At 42.5% G+C, this 18,260-nt stretch overlaps 1 pseudogene; it reads right to left on the reverse strand.

The window, feature by feature from the left end:
• Positions 1–11,507: 11,507 nt before the first annotated feature.
• Positions 11,508–12,197, reverse strand: LOC143974034 (cilia- and flagella-associated protein 20 pseudogene; annotated as a pseudogene).
• Positions 12,198–18,260: the final 6,063 nt, after the last annotated feature.

Below are 18,260 nucleotides of genomic sequence, written 5' to 3' on the forward strand. Positions count from 1 at the left end.
AGGGGGAGGCGGCTTCACTCTGCTCGGCTGCGAGTGACAGCCACTGCCCGAGACTGATCAGAACGGCAGCGCGACACTTCAGTTGCGGAGATGGGGGGGGGGGCGCTGGCCTGACACCCTCCCAGTGTGTGGCACCCGGGGCGGCACACCCCCCCCCCCCCGCCCCCCCACTTAGTACGCCCCTGCACAGCTCTTCATAGAGAAGATCAACGTACTGTTTTCCCTTTGCCTCCTTGTGACACGCCCCCTATGTACAGCCAATCACTGGGAAGATCAGTATACTGCTTTCCCTCTGCCTCCTGCTGATATGCCCGCTTGCAGTCTGAACCCCTAGCTCTCAAAGTCCTTTATGCAACTGACAACAGAGGTCATGTGATCGCTCATAAAAAAATAGAAAAAGGCATTTATGAAATATATAGCTATACACTATATTACCAAAACTATTGGGACACCTGCCTTTACACGAACATGAACTTTAATGGCATCCAAGTCTTACTCTTTAGGGTTTAATATTGAGTTGGCCCACCCTTTGTAGCTATAACAGCTTGAACTCTTTTGGGAAGGCTGTCCATGAGGTTTAGGAGTGTGATTCTGGGAATTTTTGACCATTCTTACAGAAGTGCATGTAGCACCCTCTACCAGTAGGTAGGTGCTAGTAAGGTATTTTTACTAGCTTATTCCAGCACAGGCAAATTTAGGCAGGCCTATGCTGCAAGCTAGGCCTGTCTGTTTTGATCTGGGGGTTGGGAGTGCTCAGAGTAGCTGTGGATGCGTTACCCCCTGTGCTCTAACTCTGGGACGCCTCCCCCTGTTTCCAGGGAGAGGATTCTGCAAAGGGGGCTGGGCCTGGAACTGGAGTGGAAGGCAGCTTGTGTGTGAGCCCTGACCAATACCCAACCAAGATTGGCAGGGGGCGGGCCTCATATATAAGTTGAGGTGATTCTCCACAGGGGTCAGAGTCGGCTAGGTGAAGTGAGGAATGGCATGTTAGTCAGTCACAGGAGGCCATCTCCATTGGGGGGCAGGTGCGCTAATCGCAGGAAAGGCCCAGGGAGAGCTGTGAGGGAACATTACCTCTACATGGTCATTGGCAATGTCTCTGCCACCACACGGTCGGATGGCAATAAATTCCTGGAGCAGAAGGGCAGGTGACACTGGCGGTACGCATGGTCCAGTTAAAGTTCCTCATCAAGAACTCATGGCTGTTCGGAAGGTCGGTGAGTGTTACCACAGTGGGACTGGAGGTGCCAAAGGCTGAAGTGCCAAAGAGTCTGTGAAGGGAACTCTGCTAGTACACTGTCACTAGTGCAGTCTTCATCAATATACACGGTGGATGATGGGGAGTCCTGAATCAGAAAAGGGACAGTGGGGATATATGTCAAGTCGATGTAGCCTGCAGGCTCATGATTTGCAAGTTGGGCTGGCTGGGAACAGTAGTCCATATTTCCTAGAAGATATACTTTTAACCCACTGGGCCTCCGGGGAGAAGTTCTGCAGGCCTCAGGCCTAGTGGCAGCGAGGAACAAGAGCCACAGTAGGGAGGCTTATTCAGAGTGGGCGCGCCTACTATTCAATAGAAGAGGATGTGTTATGCTTCAATCAGTAACGTCAAGTTTGTGCAGGAGGAACCAAGTTACAGGAGGCAAACAAGTTATGTGCAGGAGGTGATAGAGATCTAAGAACATTGCTTTTACACAGTCATTAGTGATGTCTCAGCTACCACATGGTCAGATGGTAAGAGAACTCTTAGATGGCACAGTCTGCGGGGGTTGAGCCGCAGGAGGAGCAACAGTCTGCATGGAGATGCAGGAGGAGATTTGTATCTAATGTACTATGCACATTCTAGCTTCTGGCTCTAACTTTATTCAAAGTGTACTAAAGTCCTTAACTATGATGGCAAAGACTTATCCTGTGGGCATCCCATATTCCTATCCCTATCCAAGTTGTACCCCCCAATAAAACAACAAAAACAAAGCTTGCAAAACACTGTTCATTATCTATGGAAAGGATGTATGAAGTCTGGCAGTGGGGTGATTTGGTGGATTGTTTGTTATTAGCTGCAACACCATGGCTACACACATTTGTGAGCTCAGGCACTGATGTGGACAAGAAGGTCTGGCTTGCAGTCTCCGCTCTATTTCATACCAAAGGTGTTCTATCGGGTTGAGGTCAGGCCAGTCAAGTTCCTCCACCCCAAACTCACTCATCCATTTCTTTATGGACCCTGCTTTGTGCCTGTCGTTTCAGCCAATCAGTTGACGGCAACAGACCTGAGCACCTGATTGGCAGAGAGGCGGTTCAGTGTTCTAACACATCTGGGTGAACTGCAAGCACCAAGCATGGTGCTCGCAGGTCACCTTTTTTGATGCCTATTAGAGCTTATGGCTCTAATCAGGTGCTTCAAAAACACCCCCGCCACTGTAATTCAGGTACCCGGCACCCAAAAAGGGGGTGGGCGCTTGAATAGGGGGTGGCGTTGCGGCCGTGGATAGATTTATGCAATGCATGCATCTATTCATTGGGGATAGAGGGGGTAGCTGGAGAGAGGGGGCGGCATGTGTATGTGTGTGCGTCTGTGTCAGTGTGTGTGCGTATGTGTGTCAGTGTGTCTGTGTGTGTGTGCGTGTGTGTGTCAGTGTGTGTGTCAGCGTGCCTGTGTGTGTCAGTGTGTGTGTGTGTCAATGTGTCAGTGTGTCTGTATGTCAGTGTGTCTGTGTGTGTCTCAGTGGGTGTGTGTGTCTCAGTGTATGTGTGTCTCAGTGTGTCTGTGTGTGTCTCAGTGGGTGTGTGTGTGTGTGTGTGTCAATGTGTGTCAGTGTGTGTCAATGTGTCAGTGTTTCAGATACCCTGAAGTAGTCAGTCTTGATGTCTAGTTATACCCTACAAGGCCCAACAGTTACAGTATCCTTCATAAATTGTTGAGAGCTCAATAAATGTGAGACATCTAGAGACTATATTGTTTTCAGTGAAAAATCTTTTATTAAAGCTCTGTCTGCGGCCCTGTTTTAAGATCAGGAAAACAGCAAGAGAAAAATTGTTCTGCACTACTAAAGAAAAAGTACATTTTGGATATATTTAATTAGCATATATTACTGCACATATGCAATTGAACACAATAATCTGCTCTCATTTCCATATACTGTGCAGAAAGCTATGATTCTGCTCAGGATACGAGTAAAAACAGACACAGAACAGTGACAACACTACAGTTCTTACTTCAGAAATCATAGCAGAATGCTCATCTGAAAAAAAGGAAAAATAAATTATGCCTATAAATAGAATTATAAACTGTCTTGCATAATAGCTAATTACTATGAATTGCAAAGAATCAGTTGATAGTAATTATATGCATTCCATAATGACCCAACCCTCTAAAAGTTCCATTCATGATATCACATGATATACTGTATAACGTAATACACCTAATATGTTGCAGGTCAGCACCAGCAGGCATGCCAGCTCTACAAATCCAAGATGGAAAAAGTAACACTCAGGTAATTACACTGCTTGTATTTTCAATTATGTATTAATGATTACAGAGCTGCACTAATTTAAAGGGGTTGTAAAGGTAAATGTTTTTTCACCTTAATGCATTCTATGCATTAAGGTGAAAAAACATCTGACAGTGCCTGCGCCCCCAGCCCCCCCCCCCCGTTTTACTTACCTCACCACTCGAAAGTCCCGCGCTCGTCCCCCGACATCCTTTCCACCGTTCAGCCTGGCCGCTGATTGGCTGGAGTGGATGGATGGAAAGCAGCGCAGCCATTGGCTCGCGCTGCTGTCAATCACATCCATTGACGCGGTGCGCCGGGGGGCGGGGCTGCGTGATACAACGAGCTGCTATAGCCGTATCACGGGAGCGCGCCCGCAGATGCTTCTCACCATGTGAGGGAGCTCGCATGAACGTTGTTTATATCTACCTTGAGTTCAGCTTTACTGTCCAGTGCACTTCAGCTCTCAAAAAGAAACTGCCTGGTGACCAAGAACATTTACCATGTGCTCTGTACAGTGTCCCTAAAGTAGGCACCTCGTTCCATGCAATGCCATGGACCCTGCATCCGAACTGGACCCATTTGGCCAAAAAGGAAAGACCTTAGTACCTTCTGCCCGGAGCATCTAGATCAGCATTTCTCAACCACAAAAGTTGTCCTAAAAACAATTTAAGCTCACAGTACAATAGGCTGGTGGTCAGTGAGAAGAGAGTTTTCTTACAGCAGCAGCAAGAATGCTCTACTTACAGATAGCTAAAAATGCCATTGGCATCAGTGATGATATATCTAAAAGGCAGAAATTGCTCACTGATCAAAGAACCCCTAGAAACCTCTAGCAGAACCCTGGTTGAAAAAGGATGATCTAGCCCTAGATTATCCAAATAATTATTTTACGCATCCTGACAAGTGGACAGAAAAATAACTGGTGCTGCCTTTCCTGTCCTTTTATGTTAGGTTTCAGATGCCTTTCTTCATTTTAACAAAGTGATGGCACTGATGACAAGTCTGCAACCATACCAAGAAACTATTGCTGTCCCCAACTATTGTTATTTCTGAGCAGAGCTCCATGACTCTGGGGTTTAGCGATACTAAATAAGGATTTGAAGACTGATAACTGATACTGCTAATACTAAAGAACAAAGAATAGTCCAAAGCGGACCTGTGCTCTATTGTTAAGACTCCTTTAGAAAAATCATGTTCATAAAAATTATTCTACAAGAAACAGACATGTCAGAGAAGCTTAATTTTCCCCTGAAATCATTGGAATTCCTTTCTCCACTGGCTCTGTCCCAATGGCCATTTCATTGGTCATGTGGTCTTCTCTGGCTTAAGCGAAAGAAATTTAATTTTGTTTGAGCCAGCTAGTGAGTGGCTTTAAACTCTAATCCTTGTCTGCAGCAGAGATGTCACAGCCAATGCTGAGACATTCATCACAAGACCTGCATAAGAGGAGAGAAAAATTGCAATGAATTTAGGAGAAAGGTATGTCTGTACTCTCTATACTTTTAATAGAGTATAGATAAGTATTATTTCTCTCACAAGAAAGTTGAAGTAGAACTAAACACATTGATTTAACTGTTTCCCAAAGCAGTTACATTCAAGGCATGTCATGAATAATAACTGTCACAGTTGCTTGTGCTCTCAACCAAACTGTCAAGCCATCAAATGGCTGGTGTCATAATAGATCATTTGTGCAGCACCATGGCAACCGCAGAAAAAACAGGGGCAGCTACCTTGACTGTAAAGTATAGAAGGGTTTAGTTCCACTTTAATGTTGAGGTATGGGTAGTTTTAAGGTTTGAGTTGAACAGGTATGGAGCCCATTTGCACATTTGCAGACACTGCAAATTAATGCAACCATTCGTTGCCATAGCAGACAACTACCAGTAATGCATTTTCCGGCCTATGAACTTAGGTCAGGTGGGTTAGAATGGCCACTAAGCCCTTTCCTATAAAGAAGGTTGGAAGTGCTGCTGATAAAGTGCATAGGGGCAGATTAGTCTAGGGCTTGTAGACACTGTTTTTTTTTGGGGGGGGGGCAGTGCAATATTACTGGGCGTGTATCAGCACAGGAGCTTCTTTGTTTATCGGAGGATTTGTGGCCAGCGATTGCACAAGGGAGGGGCAGTGTTGTCAGCTCATGACACAAAGTGGCCAAAGACCCTTACATATATCAGTATCACCAGCTGTTTAAGTTAATATAAAATTTTAGCAGTTAGGTTTCTACTGTAACAAATTATGTTTGAGTTATTTGAATTGCAGTGGTGGGGTACATTTTCTTGCATGCCATCCCTGTGTTTACAGATGCGTTCACCAAAAATCCTTTTCATCTTTCAAATGATAGCTAGCTCATCGCCCAAGCTAGCTATTTTCCAACTGTGGTATTTTCCCTTTATTTTTTTATATTGTAATTTTAAACTTTAGGTGATCAGGAACCCCATAAATTAAATGAAGTATATGCATGCAACAATTGGGTCTATTAAAATTCTCCTTCCAATTTTACAATATTCTATCATCTGCAGTACGTTTATTTTTTTTTTAATAATCTTTATTTATGAAAGACAGGGTGATACATTTCAATAAACATTTGCCAAAGGTAGTGGCTTCAAGTATTACACCAGTCATTTATTTTTTGTTTTTCACATAAGAGGGGTATGAGAACATAAATGACAAACAATCACAATAGGACTTTAATGTAACTGAGGTTATAAAAGAGTAAATTATCAGGTAACGGGTCGGTGGCATGGTCTCGATCTATTCAGTGGGCGAGCTAAGCTCTGTCTGTCACACTGTCTGCTGGGTGTGAGACAAATCTGTCCTCCTAAGAGGAGTTATTGTGCGTGTTAAGTTTGCCGGCTTCCTAGACAATATTTATGGTGTATCGCATGGGTTAAGGGGTGGGCCAGGCGGATGCGTGCTGGAGGAGGGGGGCATATTTACGCCTCCAGCTAATCTCTCCCCACACCACCCCCCGTCCAGGACCCCCCGAATCCAGGCGTCTGCACCATGGTGGCACAAAGGTGCCAGTCCCCCTTACATATCGGGGTCTCATGGTACCAGACCACCTAATTTTGTCAGGCTAACCAGCTCGCCTAGTTCTCACCCGTCACCTGGTGCTTAACAGATTGGCCATCTGTGGACAGGCAGCCATAACCAGTTGAAACATAGACTAGTAGGAGGTGGTAAAGGAAGAAAAAGAAAGGTAGATTAGAGCATACCTGGAACCCCACATCCAACTCCGCCTCTGCCCCGGGCCCTGGAGGCATCTCAACACCTGCTGGAAAGAGAAAACACAGGAGGTGAAGAGAAAACCAGACTAGTTATTTCTAGGAAAGAAATGTGGGTGGACCTCTTAAAGGAAGGAGTACCTAAAGATGAGATGGGATGTCTACTGCAGAAATGCTGAAGAGGTGGAAACATTTAGTAGGGAAAGCTGTCAGGGTTAGAAACACTACTCCTAGTGAAGATAACATCAGCCCAGACTTATAGAAAACAGAACAGATCCCTCCTGTTAGCCCCAAACCAAATCCCCTAACTGAACATGAACCCAAACCCAAATACCTTTATCCTGGGGAGGAGTTAGAGAGAATCAGAAAAGGGGATTGGGAGGTTCCTTCTCCTTTATGAGGGGAAGCTGGGTCCTGTAATAGCAGTAAAGACAGTGACAGCAGGAGACCGACGCCCATATGTACCTGTCACTGTATGGTGGAGGAAGTCATCCGCTACACATGCGATGGCTTTAATTAATATTGGAGCTGAAGTTTTACTTTTTCAGGGAAATCCTTCCCATCGCAAAGGAGAATTGAGTTATGTAGAAAGTTTGGGAGGGCAAATCACACCAGCAGTTAAGACACAGGTGAAATTGGCTATTGGCAAGGGACCAAGATTTTGAACAAATGTTTTGGTATTAGAATTACCCTAAAATATTCTTGGCATGGATTTACTTCAAGACCAGTCTATTCAGACTGAATGGGGTACATTCACATTCGGATATCCTGATTAAGCGTATCTGGTTAGATAGGTGAAGGCTGTGGTCAGAGGTCATGCGAAATGGACCTCTGTCTACATTCCTCCATCAGAGAAGCCAGTCTGTCCCAAGCAGTACAGACTTCCTGGAAGCCACAAAGAAATTGGGGTGACTTTTCAAGAACTGTTGAGAATAGGGATCCTTAGACCTGCTGTAAGTCTTTTCTCGTTTCTGGTGTTCCCAGTAAAGAAACCTGATGGGACATATAGAACGACTGTGCATTACAGAGGATTCTGGAGATTGTTCCCACATCTTGGGCTAATTCTGAGGCCTATATACAATGTTCAGAGCAATGGACTGCATTCCTTGCTGCTAAAGAAGCCATTTTTTAGCATCAGGGGTTGGGAAAAGTAAGACAAGGAGTACCATTTCAGCTGGATGTAGTGGAACAGAATGGTACCATATCTTGGAGTCTGTGGCAGCCAAACGAAAAGAAAGAGCTGAGAGCAATAACCACTGGATTTTGGTCCAATCAACTGACAGGGGCACAGAAGAGATAAACGCCCCTAGAGAAGTAACTGTTTGGAGCCAACACAGAACTTCAACATGTAGAGACCATTACAGGAAAGGACACAGTCACCATCCATACTGTATTGCCAATAGCAGGATGGGTGAGAGACAATTGGCTGATTACTAGGGCAGCTGTAGCCCAGAACCAGACACTGATGAAATGGAAGTGGTACCTTCAAGAAAGAGGGGGTATTGCAGCTGGGGATGTTAGAGACATTTCAAAACAGTTAGCAGGGCTTGTTACTTTTACCAGCACCCAGCTAGAGGAAGAAATTCCTGTACTGCAGTCACCCCCCATTCAAGAGGCTCCACCCTTTGAGTCTCTGTCAGAAAACATGAAGGTGCATGATTCACTGATGGTTCAGCCATAGTCACCTCCTCTTGGCATAAATGGACAGCAGCAGCCTACAACCCAAGTATAGACACAGTCCTGCAGGAGACTGGAATTGGAGGGTCCAGTCAGTATGCAGAGTTGAAAACTGTTGTGATGACTCTTCAGGAGGATCCTTCTTCCCATGTCACTATCTATATTGACAGCTGGACAGTCTTTAAAGTGGGGTGCCCCTAAAAAAATAAAATTAAAAGTCAGCAGCTACAAATACTGCAGCTTCTAACTTTTAATAATCGGATACTTACCTGTCCCAGGGTCCAGCGATGCAGGGGAACGAAGCCCCCCCCTTGTTCCCTGCTCCGCTTGCGGCGCCGTCATTCGTACTGTGGGCACCCGGCTGTGGCTTCACAGCCGGGCACCCACTGCACATGCTGAGCGGCGTAGGGCGTCTTGTTACGCCGCACAGTCATCTGGGACACGTGACAGGTCCCAGATGACTGTGTGGCGCAAGGGGAAGTGATGTCACCAGCCTGGGCAAGGAAGAAGGCAGACTACGAGGGACTCCCTAGCAACAGGTATTTAGAGGTGAGTAAAACATTTTTTTTTTCAATTATTTATTTATTTATTTTTAAAGAATTTTAAACACTTTTTTATTTTTTGGTGGCAACACCACTTTAAAGAACTGACAACTTGGATGCCCAAGTGGAAGTCCAATGAATTGATGGTATATGGAAAGGTGGTGTGGGGAGGCAAGGAAGTCTGGGACTACATCTAGAAGGAAGCATACTCCCGCATCATAAAAGTGAGACATGTTGATGCACATGTGCCCTTTGAGAACTATAACAGAGTTGCAGATGAAATCGCCAAAGTGAATGCAGTTGTGCCAATTGATCCTGTCTTGATGAACTTGGCCAACTGGGTCCACAAGCAATCTGGACAGATTAATAAAAGTGGTCAGCCTTCGCGCCGCTAAGTGGTAATAAGTGACTAAAGTGGAACAAAATCCAAAATCAGATATAATGAAACACAGATGCTGTAAAAAAGAGCCTGAGTGATATAAAGTGCAAATGCTAACTAAAAAATGCAGCAGGACAAAATAGTGAGCACAAACTATCAAATAATGAATATAAAGGGGTGGGTCCTGCGCAAATCGTGCCACTCAAATAAAATACACAAATTCAAAATAATATAAATATGTGCATACATACAATGCTGTGAAAAAAAATATAGTCCAAAAAACAGCACGCATAAAAATATATAAAAAATATATAAAAAAATGGAAAAAAGGTTTAATGATAGAACAATAATAAAATGTCCGCTACTCAAGGCTCCCAGAACTCTCACCTTTAAACGAAGTGAATGAGCAAATCAAACAAACTCCAGGATTCTCTTATTTCATTCATAAATAATAAATAATAGCCATCAGGAAATCCAAAGGAGGGATGCAATGATACAATTCCGCCACTAGAGGGCCAGTTCCAGCTTCCAGAATAGGTGAAATGGATCTTCACTTCTATTTCACAGTGTATGGCTCAAAATAAGAGAGAGGAGGGGGAGAGAGAGAAACAGGAGACTTCCATAGTGTAGTAGTTTAAAAAACGGTAGGTAGATTTATTAAAAAGCAGTAAAGACTCTCACATTTTAATTGCAAAAACAAGCACAATCAGGAAGAGGGTATAATGACAACTTCCTCCCGCCTTACTCTACTTCCGGTTCGTCCTCTGGCCAATCCCTACGCGTTACGTCATGTGACTTCTTCATGGGGACCCATGAAGAAGTCACATGACGTAACGCGTAGGGATTGGCCAGAGGACGAACCGGAAGTAGAGTAAGGCGGGAGGAAGTTGTCATTATACCCTCTTCCTGATTGTGCTTGTTTTTGCAATTAAAATGTGAGAGTCTTTACTGCTTTTTAATAAATCTACCTGCCGTTTTTTAAACTACTACACTATGGAAGTCTCCTGTTTCTCTCTCTCCCCCTCCTCTCTCTTATTTTGAGCCATACACTGTGAAATAGAAGTGAAGATCCATTTCACCTATTCTGGAAGCTGGGACTGGCCCTCTAGTGGCGGAATTGTATCATTGCATCCCTCCTTTGGATTTCCTGATGGCTATTATTTATTATTTATGAATGAAATAAGAGAATCCTGGAGTTTGTTTGATTTGCTTATTCACTTCGTTTAAAGGTGAGAGTTCTGGGAGCCTTGAGTAGCGGACATTTTATTATTGTTCTATCATTAAACCTTTTTTCCATTTTTTTATATATTTTTTATATATTTTTATGCGTGCTGTTTTTTGGACTATATTTTTTTTCACAGCATTGTATGTATGCACATATTTATATTATTTTGAATTTGTGTATTTTATTTGAGTGGCACGATTTGCGCAGGACCCACCCCTTTATAATCTGGACAGATTGCCTATATCCATGGAAATGATAAAGACAGTAATAGGGAACTGTACAGTGTGTGGGGAAGTGTGACAATGGCCATTGCATAAGTACTCCACTGGGTCGATTAGGAGGGGAGAGAGGCCTGCAGAGATTTGGCAGATTGACTTCATTGGTCCCCTGCCCCGAGGGAAACAATGGACTGAGATATTGCTGTACTGCAGTGGACATCTATTCAGGACTTATGCTTGTTCATCCTTGAAAATGCGCAGATGAAGCCGCAAAGCTTCAACTGCTCCATAAACTTGTCATTGTTTATGGTTGTCCCAAACAAGTCCAAAGAGATAATGACTCACACTTCACTGGATCAACAGTACAGCAATGGGCCAAAGATTTTGCAGTGTACTGGTTGTGCCACATCCCATATCATCCACAGTCAGCTGCTTTGATTGAAAAATACAATTGGCTATTGAAATATCAGATACGCGATAAACCCACACATACACTAAGGGGATGGGATCGGGTCCTCACACAGGCAGTCATGTTGTTAACTTATAGGCCAATAGCCAAAAGCACACCATATGAGATCATGGTAAGGGCTGGAGCACAAATTCCATGGTTGGAGTGCAAAATTCAGAATTTTTTTTTTTTTTTTTCAGAGGCAAGAGAATATTTATTACAAAAACAAAGAGGACCTGTCAGTGACTGCGGCCAGAATTCTTCATAACTTAACATAACAGTAGCTGCAGAGAGGTAACTTCACCGTATAAAACTATCCCAGGAAGAGGCTGCCGGAGCGATCATTGCTTGTTCTTGGTCTGTACCGGGAGGTAAAGTTTGAACTCTGCTGGGAGCTCGTCCTCAGAATACAGGCGATCGGAGAAGTAGACTCTTCTAATCCGGCAATTGGCATGTATCTGTACACGCAGGGTCTTGATATAATTGGTGCCGTACGCCCGGCGGGTGAAGTCGGAGAGGTTGAATTGGATTTGGTTCCAGCCGTCATCCAGTCTCATTGGCATCGTACAGATGAATGGCTTCACCCGCGTTGTGCTCTGATAATTACTCGCCCGGAACCTTCTCCGCACGTTCTTATCATCCAAAACCTGCACCTCGAATGTAAAATATTTTTTCAAATTTTTGATTATCATGACCAGGAAGGGGAGTTTGATCCCGAGTGTCTTCTTGGGGTCAGCCGGACACGTAATGTACGTAGTACTGACGTTTGTTCCCTCCACCTCCAGGACCAGGGACTGGATGTCATTGTCTGTAATCCTCTTTATGTGGCCATTCCGTACCTTCTTGTCCCATATCTTTAGAGGTTTTCTCCCTATACTGTACAGGATGGACAGGAAGCCGGACTGGAAGGTGTTCTTGAACATGGCTCTCCTCTCTCAGGCTCTCCTCTCCGCTCTGCTCGCCTCTCTTCTCTCCCTGTTGTCACCACACGTCCCTGAGTTCAGAATTTATGTAAGGTTCCTGATGTATTACAAGCCTACACTTGTTTCTAAAGAACTTTAGAATGGACTTTCTAACCAACTTTTAGCCAAAGACTGAAACATCTTCTCAGTGACATAAATAGGGGAGGGGGTTGCATTCAAAGAAAATTAATGTGTAGAATGAGAGATTTTCTGTTTGTAGTCTGAGAGAAAAATCAAGGGCGGAATGTGTTGCATTTGATATAAAATATAAGTTTTTTTCTATAAGACTGTGATAGAATAACAATCAGACTAGTTTGACTGCAGAGATCAGGTTTGTCTGAGGATGTTTCTCAAACGAATGCCTTGGTAACAATGGGTACTGTTGACAATTGGCAGTTTGGTTGTTAAGGTAAACTAGTTTGTAACCATTGTCAATGAGAGAAGAACAGACAAAAGGATATTTTGACTTATACAGGTAACAGCTGCCATCTTATGGTGCCTGTTCCGGGAAAGATCTTCTAGCTTTTACAGGTGTGCAGCTATGCACTTTGAAACACATATGGCGTGCACTATATGCACATTTGCCATCACTTACATATAACTTTACATCTCTATACAGTAAAACCTTGGTTTGAGAGTGTTTTGCAAGACAAAAAAAAGTTTTAAATACATTTTGACTTGATATACAAGCAATGTCTTGATATACGTGTCATGTTATGTCACAACTGAGTATAAAAGAGGCGCCTCTAAGTGTAGCAATATGGTTACTTTTAATGATGGTACAACATTTAGCAACTCACATTGTTCATGATTAAAACAGGCACGTCTAACTACCACATTTATCGGCGTATAACACGCACCAGCGTACAACGTGCACCCCAAGTTTAGGAGGGAATTTTAAGGGAAAAAACTTTTAGGAGGGCAGTTTAAGAAAAAAAAAAACTTACATTTAAATGCCCATCAATGCAGCCTTATCAGTGTCCATTGCAGCCTTGCCAGTGCAGCCTTGTCCCAGTGCAGCCTTGCCAGTGCAGCCTTGTCTCAGTGCAGCCTTGTCTCAGTGCAGCCTTGTCCCCAGGGCAGCCTTGTCCCAGTGCTGCCTTGTCCCCAGTGCAGCCTTGTCCCCAGTGCAGCTATCGCTTGGCTGAATTTAAAATTTAAAATCGCAGGGACTGGGTGGAACCGAGATACACATAGCCGAGTGTACTCAGCTCTTCTTGGCTCCGCTCACAGTCATGCCCAGTCCCGCCCTATGGTGGACATAACGCAGGTCCAACGTGACTGTGGGCATGACTGTGACTGTGAGGGGAGCCGAGAAGAGCTGAGTACACTTGGCTATGTGTATATCGTGCCCATCGCGCCGCTCTGCTCACAGTCAGCGGAGATCGGCGGGGGATCAGTGGGACCAGCGTATACCCACGATTTTCCCCTGATTTTAAGGGGAAAAAAGTACATGTTATACGCCGATAAATAGACTGTTCTCCCCACCACCATCGACATCATCCCATCCACACTGCTCTCCACGAGCGCGCCTTGCTTTCAGATCGTTCTACTGCAGGGTCGTCTTCCCGGTCATGACTGCAGACTGACAACGGTGAGAGCCGGTGGTGCACCTGACATCCCCAAAGGACCACAATTATTTTTCATTCATGTTAAGCTACAGAAAGCTGTCAAAGACTGCAGACATGCAACAGGAGATGGGTAGAGAATGCTAACCTGCTATAGGGCTTGTTAGAGATTGTGAATATGTTATAATAGTTGTTAAAAAATGGGGACATGCCTTAGAGCCATAGATTGGAGATCCATTACATGGGACTGATAGAGATTACTGCTATTACATTTTAGCATGCATATGTGAAGGGTTCCCAAGGGCTGCAGGTTGGACACCAGGGCCCCAGAAGGCAGTCAGGTGTTCCCTTTATCAACATTCTCTGGTGTTATTACCCATAAATGTTCTTACTACCCATAAAATATCTAGCTATTTTTTGTGCATTTTGAAATGCATCCAGCTCTTTTTAAAAACAATCTACTGATCTGGTCTAAACTAGTTTATGAGGGAGTCTATTTTATAACTTACTGTGAAGAAACCTTTCCATATGAGGGGGTTACATTTTTTTCAGACGTAAAGGGTACTTGGGTCTGCTTGTAAGTTGGAGACATTCTGTAAATATGATATTCCACTACACAGTTTGGTGGCATTTGCCAGCACAGAAATTCTACTTTTAATACCAAATTCTATACCATTTATAAATAGGTTAAAAATGAAGGGTCCTACAACTAAACCTTGGGGTAATCCACAAAAAAAACCTTAGACCATTCAAAGTATGAATCATTCACACAAGTCGAAGTCACGTGTGTTGTGACGTAAAGCGTAGGATACCTTGAGGCAGACAGACACCGCTAGAGACGGTCAGGTACGAGCTCAGCGCTCGTTTTTACATTGCGTGATCTACACGTGGAAATGTGAGTTCTCAATTATTTCATTAATAAACTTCACCTTTGTTGAAAATATTCTACACCATGGTAGGCTCTTTATCCCCCCTCTTATACCCTGATACATTGAACATGTGAGTGATCATAGACACCTATTCAGCGGAAGGAAAAGAAAGGATCCCCTCTGGCTCTGCTTCAGACATAGTAGGGATGCGCAGGAATACTACAATCTGAAGGGATTAAAACTCCCCCTACCTCCTCTACATGCTGTTTACCTTACAGCAGTAAGGTAATAATTTAGCACAGCCACGAGTGTCAGTGACACTGAAGACACTTGCTGCACTTAAAAGTCACACTGACATTGGATTTTATTGTATTATCACTCAGTGTTCCTGTAAAACACTGCTACACTTGCACTATTTTGCACAGTGGACACTGAAGAGCTCCATATCTCACTTTGGACTTTTTTTATTTATGCCTTTCTTTTGGCATTTTATTCTGCATATTTGCACATTTTCTCTATTTATTTGCACATTAATTTTTGCACCGATTAGCATTTATATATTTTTCTTATTTGCACATATATTTATTTACACTCAGTTGGATTGCTGATTATGTCTGTTTTTATTTATTTATTTATTTACCATTAATTTTGCACATTGTGGATTAGATCTGTTTTGATTTTGCACAATAGCACTTTATTGCAAAAGACGTAACTGGACATTATATATCTTATTTTGTATTTATTGTCACTCGGATATATGACAATTATGTTATGAATTTCAAATAACAATTTTAGGAGCGCAACACCACTTACCCCTTTAATCAAGTTTAATAGGTCCCCAAGGCATTTGCTACTGCAATGTATCCATGATGCATTACAGTCCTTTTTTACAGCAAATAGTCTTCGTACTATAAGTGTTCAACAACAAAGAAAATACTAAACAAATAATTACAGTACTTGTGCAATGCTCATGAGTTGGAAAAGCAATGCCAAGATATTGTGCTCTACAGTGTTAGCAACTTTGCTTATGCAATATCATTACTAGGTTACTGATATATTAGGTTTCCTACAGCACGTCACGTCTCTTGCAAGTTACAAGATAAACAAAAGGCTTTCTACGTTCATATTTAATGAGTTCTAGTTTTAAATGAGCAAGCCAAGCCTTTTCCTAGCAAGCAAATCCTCCAAAGTTAACTGTTTGGAACCTTGCTATATAAATGCAACTCCACTTTTGTTAAAAAAAAATCCACCAAAGTGTGTCCTGGGCTACCCATCTGACTGTTTACAGGGGTGTCAGGAGCATGGCATATACTTGCACATATGGTGGACTTGTTCTCTAGTGCAGTCCTGTTGGGTGAAAATTGTTACTATACTGTCATCGCTGTTTAATAAGTACATCCCACCTGATCCACAGACAGCTCTACTAAATTTCTCACCTTTGGGGCTGGCCAGAAACTGACGCCTTCTCATTTCCATTACAACCACTGTGAAGTAGACATTTGTCACAGCCTGGAAGATGCCAGCCCCTTTGCGTGAAATGGAGTCACTCAGATGATGATAAGTGTAAAGCCTGAGGCAACACTTCAGGATAAGTTATGCAGGTACACCAAAATTTGACAACCCTGGGTTAACAAGTACTTACCCCTGGATTTCAATACCGCTCTTTTGGATCCTTAGTCAAATACATTCCTTTGTCATTGGATTGAGCTCTTGGGACTGCTGCCAAGGTAGATCCTGGAACCACTCCCCCTTATTTTCTCCCCTCTCCTTTTCATCATTCTCTACCTTCCTCCTTTATTACTAGATGTCTTCTGTATGCCTTCTCATCACTGCCTGGTCCTTGCTACTCCTGAGCTATGGCTGGGGTGGACCATCCAAGAGTCGGATCCTTTTGTTTTCTCTAACTCAATTCTTAAAATGATGTTATCAGCCATCACCTGCTGGATTTTCTCAGTTGTAACACTGTTAAACCCTGGAAGAAGTGCTAGTACCCTGTTCTGTACTGTCAACAGTGTTCTGTCTTGTTATACCTGCTATAGTTCCTGATCAAAAGCTTATTATGGCTCTTGTATTGTCTACTAAAATAGTTGATTTTAAAAAACAAAAACCTCCGTATAAACTATAAACATTGCATGGATTTTGGCCAATGTTTTTACAAATTTATACAATTCTCCTTTCTGGAAAAATACTTGCTTTACTATGTCCCTTTCTTAAAATTTCAGAGAGCACAAACAAAGGCACAAACAATACAGGCAAAACACATTTGACATCATCACTGTTGTGGAAAGATTTGGTTCCAAACTGTCAAACAAGTACACAACCTCCTGGTACCAGTTGCCTATATTCACATCCTGGCTTTTATGGACATGCCACACCTTGCTGCTCTCTCAAGACTGGGGAACTCTGGATACTGAAAACAAAATAAAACAGGGCGCACCAGCCTAGTGCATTATCCTCAAACCATTTTTTTATTTTTATGTTTTTTCACAAACCAACAGATGCATCAAAGCTTGTCACGATATAACAACATTTTCTTCAAGACCTCGATACATCACATCTCATAACAGGATTTTAATTGTCCTGTTATAGTAAGTGATGTATCGAGGTCTTGAAGAAGATTTTGTTGTACTGTGACAAGCTTTGATGCATCTGTTGGTTTGTTAGTTTAATACGTACCACTTTTTGAAAAAAATAAAAAAATAGTTTGAGGATAAAGCACTAGGCTGGTGTGCCCTCTGTTTTGTTTTATGTGGAAAGATTTGGCAAGCAGATAGTCAATTCTCACAAGACAAAAGAAGATTTGTCAAGTAAACTTATATTGAATTGCCAGAAATAACAAGTGTTTGTATTGCTATTACAATGATGATACAATAAAAGAAAAGTATATGCTATGACTTTAGCTATCTTTTAAGAAAATCACAGGTGGCTGCAAATAGGAAGTTTAGGGAAAAAGGGGAATTCATTTTTCATTGAGTATTCAAATTTGCTAGTAAGTTCAAAGTGAATTAAAATTGTTTATGGAAAGGAAAAACAGTGCAACTAAGCATTTGAAATACTTAATTTTTCTGTGCCGGTGCCTACATTTTTTAAAACTGATGATAGGGTCTCTTTAAAATGATCTACAGATTGTAGGGAAAGCAGTCGTATGTTGTTTATTATAAACGGTCAATTTGGCAAGCCAGTTGTAGAGTAACTTTATGAATCCCGAATTGCTGGTCGTAACATAAAATATTTCCTGTATTCAAAGAAGATGAATGGAGCCTTTTATTTATTCTACAAAATGTTTTTTTTATTGTATAGTTCAGATGACTGATATCAAGTAAATGATTAACCAATCAGAGTGTTAAAAATGTAACAATAAACTCATAAACTTAAAAGTGTAATCAACAGATTTGTAGGTGTAAAAGTTTCTCATATCTGTTTCTATGAAAACCCTCTCCAACCACCAGTCCATGGCGAGCTTAAAGGGTAACGCCACTTTCATGGGGGAAAAAAATAGCAAACAAAGAAAAAATAACATAGCATATACAATTACGACACAAGTCATATTGTAATTGAATGCTATTAAAAATTACCTTTCCTTTTCAATCTGCAGCTCTGTAATTTTCTGAAAATATGGCTACATGGAGTTGTTCTGTACACAGTGTGTACTGA

The sequence above is a fragment of the Lithobates pipiens genome, unplaced genomic scaffold (assembly GCF_037356315.1).
Source record: "Lithobates pipiens isolate NorthernLeopardFrog02 unplaced genomic scaffold, aLitPip1_a1.2 Scaffold_13, whole genome shotgun sequence".
NCBI classification, from domain to species: Eukaryota; Metazoa; Chordata; class Amphibia; order Anura; family Ranidae; genus Lithobates; species Lithobates pipiens.